This window comes from Hemicordylus capensis, chromosome 4 (genome assembly GCF_027244095.1).
Source record: "Hemicordylus capensis ecotype Gifberg chromosome 4, rHemCap1.1.pri, whole genome shotgun sequence".
NCBI classification, from domain to species: domain Eukaryota; kingdom Metazoa; phylum Chordata; class Lepidosauria; order Squamata; family Cordylidae; genus Hemicordylus; species Hemicordylus capensis.
In genome coordinates this window covers 308,354,299-308,360,298 of record NC_069660.1, presented here as the reverse complement: position 1 = coordinate 308,360,298, position 6,000 = coordinate 308,354,299, and the positions used below count along the sequence as shown (strand labels likewise).

Below are 6,000 nucleotides of genomic sequence, written 5' to 3'. Positions count from 1 at the left end.
CTGGTGGTCATCACACCAGGAGACCTTGAGATCAGCTGCAGACTTCGCCTTATGAGCCCGACGCAGGACTAGCGGCTCTGTCTGGGGAAGCGGAGCCCCAGGCGTCGTTTGTCAGCGACTGGTCAGTTTCAGCTGCCCGGCCAGCGCCGGTGGCGCGCTCCTCGGGCTGCTCAGAGATGGGGGCAGCTTCGAAGCGAGAGTTCTGACTCCGCCCTTTACTCTCCCAAGACACACGTGGCTAAGGGTTTTCTTTTTTTACGGATCCGCTGACTGTCTCTCTGCCTCGCAGACAGAGGTCTCTGTCCCAGTCAGCATACCATTCCCTCCCTCCTCCACACGCCACAAGTCTGCTGCGACTCAGTAGAGGGCAGCTTCCTATGCTCTATTTCCTATTCGATGAAGGAGCAAGGAGGAGGACCAGCCTGGGGTTCACATTCCCGCTCAGGTAGGAAAGTTTGCCCAGAGGCCGAGGATGCAGACCACCCCCTCGCAAGCCTTTGAGGCGTTCCTCCCCGTATTTGACTGAACTCGCCCGCCCCAACATATTTTTCTCCCCGCAAGAATCTTTCCTCCCCCCCTCCCAAATCGCTGCTCAAGCTTTCTTTCTGGCTGCCTGGTGTGCGCTCTCTCTCGCTCACGCACACCCCCTTCTCAGCTCTCTCTCTCTCTCACACACACGAGTCGTGTGACACGACGGGAGAGAGCTCGTCCCCAATCCCAATCTCACAGCCCGCGTGTGAGATCGGCCGAGCCCTCGCGCTCTCTCTCTCGCCGCCTTGCCGATGTTTTAAACACACAAGCGGACGCGCCCCCTCGCTCCCGTCTCTCTCTGTCACTCCGGCCGAGGAGGGGCCAGCGCTGCGCCCCCTGCGTGCGCGTTTTGCTTCCCCCCTCGCCTCCACGTGGCTTTCTTGGGGAGGGAGTACTATATTAGGACCTCCAGAAGGCAGGAAGCCAGCGCTACGCTCCCTCCCTCCCAGCCAAGCTCTTGTTCTCGTCGCTGCCAGGAGCGAAAGGGGGCTCCTCTTCGCTCTCCTGCCTGCTAGGCTCGGGGAGGTACCTCGGCTTGTCTCGGCGGCGGGCACTTTCGGAAGGACAAAGGAGCGGGAGGCAGAGGAGGCGTTCATGGGGCGCCTCTAGAGCGATGCGATCTTCTGCCGGGAAGCGGCGGTGGCGGCAGCCAGCCCTCCGCAGGCGGTGAGTGAGTGCCCCGGCTGGGAGCCGGCATGGCGCGCCGAGCGGGGATCTCCCCCTCTCGCGTCCGGGAAAAGACCCCCCGCCCCGCGCGGAGGGTGGGGAGTGGCGGAGAGCGAAAGCAGCGGGGAACGCGAGGAGGGGGCGTGCTGCGGACAGAGCGGCAGGCCAGAGCCAAAACTGCTGGCGGTGGAAGCCACGCGGGGAGATAGCCGGCTGGCGCGCGGTCAGGCGCCGTGGGAGAGCAAGCGGGAACCGCGCCGGGCTGCCTCGGAGCCAGAGGTAGCGCGGGGGCTTAAACTGCTTCGCCCCCCCCCCCAAGTCTGAGGGCTCCTCCCAACATACGATCTCTGACATCTACTGACAGCCTTTGGAGAGGGGTGCCGGAGGAGGGCCCCGGGACTCTTTTACCCCGGGTTGCCTTTCTGCGGCTTTGGCTGGAGTGAAAACCAAGGCTGGAGGGCAGTCTCGGTTGGCCGCCTTCTCAGCGGTCAGGGTGTGGGCAGCTCAAGAAGTGGATGATCTGTAGCCACTTCCCCCTTTTTTTAATGTTTGTAGTTGTTGAGGGAAAAGAGCCTGGGTCCAGGGACACAGCTGAGGCCGGGTGGTGTTCTGGAGCAGATCCGTGGTAGTAGACCCGGAGCGAGGCAAGGAAAGGCAGGCGAGAGTGTGGCCCGCCGCCCCAGCGCTGCTGGAACGGCTCAGGCGGTCGGTCGACAGAGGATCCCTTGGTGGCACCGATCCACATCTCGGACGGGAGGCGGGGCAGAGAGAGGCACCCCGAGTTTCTCTTGCGGTGGTGCCTCGCGTGTTGAGGGGGGCCGTAGTAGCCTCGCTTCCTCCCGCAGCCCTTTCCCCGTTTGTCCCTTGCGTTTGTAGGGAGGAGAAAGAGCGGCATCGCTTCCCGATCTTGGACCGGGGCGGGTGGCTGTATGGCTAAGCGGCCGAAAGTGGGGATTCCGCCCTGGCGGGCCCGCTCCCCCCTTCCTTGTCCCCCTGTTAGGCTCAGAGGAGCAGCGGTGTTCTTGCCCGCGTCTCCCCCAGAGAGGCTGGAGGGGCCGGCTTGCGCGGGCACCGCTAATTGCCTTCTCTTCCGCCCTCCTCCTTATCTCTTCCTCCGGTTCTGTTTTGCCTTTAGGACGGGGCGGGAAGCCAGCCAAGGGCGGTGGGGGGGAGCGCTAGCGAAGGGAGAGAGGCCCGGTTATTCTCGCCCTCCTGACAGCTGCGGCGGGGCGGGGTGGGGAGGCCATTTGAAGGAGGGGGAGATGATGACAGCGGTCCGTGGCCAGCCTGGCTGGTCGGGTTTCAGGAAGGCGGAGGGGGAGGTGGGGGCGGAGATCGGAGGGGAAAAGTTAACTTCTCGGTGTTTTCCGCACGCCTCGCGCGGAGGAAAGGGCTGGAGAGCGCGTCGGCAGAACCGACGCTAACTCGCCCGGCGTGCTTCTCTGCTCTGCTTCCTTTCGCTCTCGCTTCCCCTTTGCAAGGCCAGTTCTTGTGCATGCAAGACTCGAGGTCGTGTTTAGGGAATGGTGGGGGGGCGGAGGTTGTAACTCAGCCGGAGAGCGTCTGCTTTGCGGGCTTCGGGTACACACCTTGGCAGCATCTCCAGGTCGGGCTGGGAGAGAGACTCCTGCCTGAAACCCCGGAGAGCCGCTGCCAGTCAGTGTACACAAAATACTGAGCTGGACTGACCGATGGTGTGACTCAGTAGATGGCAGCAGCTTCCTGTATTTCCTGTTACACGAAGGAGGACCAGCAACGGGTTCAAATTCCCGCTTGGGCAGGAAAGTTTGCTGCCTGCCCAGGGGATGCAGGCCACCCCCCTGCAAGCATTTGATGAGTTCCTCCCCTTATTTGACTGAATCTCCCCCTATTTCCTCCCCCCAAGATTCTCCCCCCCCAATTAAGTAAGTAGTTGCTCCTTAAGCTTTCTCTCTGCCTGCACCCCTGTGTTTGTTGCCCACCCACCCCCTAAACAAACCTACCTCACAGGATTGTTTGAGGAGAAAATGGGGGGTGAGAGCAATTTTGGTGCCACCCGGAGCTTCATGGAAGAAATCTGAGGGGAGGAATGTCACAAACCAATGTATACTTGGAAACAAGCAGCCAGGTCCTAACCAGAAATTTTGTTGGGGTGTGTGTGTGTGTGAGTATGTGGAGGGGCGGGGGGGGGGCAGGGAATCATGGGTGGACAGCCTGAACCTAAATGCAGCTGTCCTACCTGTAGAGCAGGGGCAGGCAACCTTGGCTGTCGAGCTGTTGTTGAACTACAACTCCCATCATCCCCAGTCACAATAAATTGTGGCTGGGTACAATGGGAGTTGTGGTTCAACAACAGCTGGACAGCCAAGGTTGCCTCCCTATGTTGTAGGGTGTTTTGTTTTTTAAAAATGAACAGTTGGGTAGAATCCTGCTCAAGTAAACAAGCTAGAACAGGGGTTCTTAACCTTTTTGCACCCCTTGACTCTCTTTGCCGATCTGCAAGTTTCCCCCTTGGACCCCCGTTCCATTTATGTATTCATTCATCATGCTCCAGTACGAATCAGAGAGGTGTGGAGCGAGAGAAAGTACTCAGGGTAGTTCTTTTCTGGCTCCATGCCGGGAAAGTCTGGGAACTGCAGTGGCCTGTTGCACTCTGGCACCCCATCTCAACAGTGAGGGTATAATTAAAATTCAAGGAAAATAAAGACTGTTCTGTACTTGCTTGTAAATAATGTTTTTGGGGGACATGCAGTTATATGCAGGTTAAGTATCCTGGGCTATAGACTCCCCCCCCCCACACTGAAAGCTAAACATTTAAGGAGGAATAAACCTGGAGGGAAGGCAAACTATCGCAACTTTTGACGCTCCTATGGGGAAATGGCTTGACTAGCAAGCCAGAGGTTGCTGGTTCGAATCCCTGCTGATATGTCTCCCAGACTATGGGAAACACCTATATCGGGCAGCAGCGATCTAGGAAGATGCTGAAAGGCGTCACCTAATACTGCATGGGAGACGGCAATGGTCAACCCCCCCTGTATTCTACCAAAGGCAACCACAGGGCTCTGTGGTCACCAGGAATTGACCCCGACTCGACGGCACAACGTTTCCTTTTACCAGGAGTTTGCTAGTTGGCTTTCATGGCTCTCATACCTGCAGTCAGGTTTGAAACAGAGCTAGTTTCTGTTCCTCCTCCTCTCAGGACAGTGTCCAAGCTTTCCTCTCCACTTTATCCCCAAACAACTCTGCGGTGCAGGCTGAGAGGTAGTAACTGGCCCAGAGGTGCCTAGGGAACATCATGGCTAAGTGGGGATTTGAATCCAGCTCCTCCCAATCCCTGTCTAACCCAGGGGTTTTCAAATGTGGATCCCTAGAAGTGGTTGGACTACAACTCCCATCAACCCCAGCCACGATGGCTGAAGTCCAGAAACATCTGGGGACCCAGATCAAATCTGAAAACCCTTCCTGTAATACACTGGCTCTCTATATCAAGGGCAGTTGCTTGCTATGTCAGTGTATACCGATAGGGCCAGTGTACTTTCCCACTGTGATGGGCGAAGTAACAGAAATACTTGACATCTAAAGCAGTGGTTCCCAACCTGGGAGCTTCCAGATGTGGCTGGACTATAGCTCCCAGCATCCCCAGCTACAATTTGTTGTAGCTGGGAATGTTGGGAGTTGTAGTTCAAACACAACTGGAGGCCCCCAGGTTGGGAACTGCTGATCTGGAGTGTTCAGAATGCTTCGCACACACGTGAGTACAGCCCTCTTTGCAACAACCCTGTAAAGTGGGTGAGTTCAATGATCCTCTTATGGAAGGTGAGTGGCAGCTGAAACGGAGAGATAGTGAGTGGCCTGTGCCAAAGGCCATCGGATTATGGGCAAAGTGAGGCTTGGAAGGAGACCTCCGGATCAGTGCTCAGGGGTAGCCTCAGAGGAGAACGGCAGGGATTATTTCTGAAAAATTAATCTGGAGTGGCTTGTTCCTGTGTGTGGCATGCAGGGCCATTGCTAGGTACTTAATAAAAGCTCTGGGGCCCAGCCTGCAGATCTCCTTTTAATAATTAAAAAAAACCCCAAGCATACCCCCAAGCATAATTTCACATGTTTTTTAAAAGCCTCTGATATAATCCAGCACCTATGAAGGTGGAAGCAGCCGATTGCTGAGTGAGGTCAGGAGCTCTCCCTCCCCTGTGCTCTGTGCTGGTGATTCCACTGCTGCACTTCCTGGCTGGAGAATGTCATGGAGGAGGGAGGTGAGAGTTGGGATTCTGAGCAGTTCATTGGGGGCCCGTGCTCCTTTGGCCACCCCTAATGACGCCCCTGGTGGCATGTGTCTCCTGCAACATATGCAGTCCCTGTGGCGTATTGAACTTGGCATCAGTTGCCTAAAGTAGGCGATGAAGGGGAAACATGATCGAGGTGTATACAATTATGCATGGTGTGGAAAGGGTGGACAGAGAGAATTTTTTCTCCCTCTCACAACACTAGAACTAGGGGTCACACCATGAAACTGAAGGTCAGGAGATTTAGGACCCACAAGAGGAAGTACTTTTTCACACAGCGCACAATCTGTGGAATTCCTTGCCATGGGATGTGGTGACGGCCACCAGCTTGGATGGCTTTCAAAGAGGCTTAGACAGATTCATGGAGGACAGGTCTATCAATGGCTGCTAGCCTGGTGGCTGTGGGCCATCTCTAGCCCTAGAGGCAAGATGCATCTCAATACCAGTTGCAGGGGAGCAACAGCAGGAGAGAGGGCATGCATATACCTCTTGCCTGTGGGCTCCCCAGGGGCATCTGGTGGGCCACTGTGTGAAACAGGAT

At 56.6% G+C, this 6,000-nt stretch overlaps 1 protein-coding gene across 11 annotated transcripts in view; it reads left to right on the top strand.

The window, feature by feature from the left end:
* Positions 1 to 304: 304 nt before the first annotated feature.
* ST3GAL1 (ST3 beta-galactoside alpha-2,3-sialyltransferase 1) overlaps positions 305 to 6,000 on the top strand; it is a 140,564-nt gene continuing 134,868 nt past the window's right edge. The window contains exon 1 of one of the 11 annotated variants that reach the window (XM_053245580.1): positions 305 to 445. The gene's annotated coding sequence lies outside the window, so the exon portion shown is untranslated. Of the gene's footprint in view, positions 446 to 814; positions 1,198 to 1,398; positions 1,477 to 6,000 lie in introns of those variants that run through there. The other 10 variants (XM_053245582.1, XM_053245586.1, XM_053245585.1 and 7 more) reach the window with 10 other exon arrangements.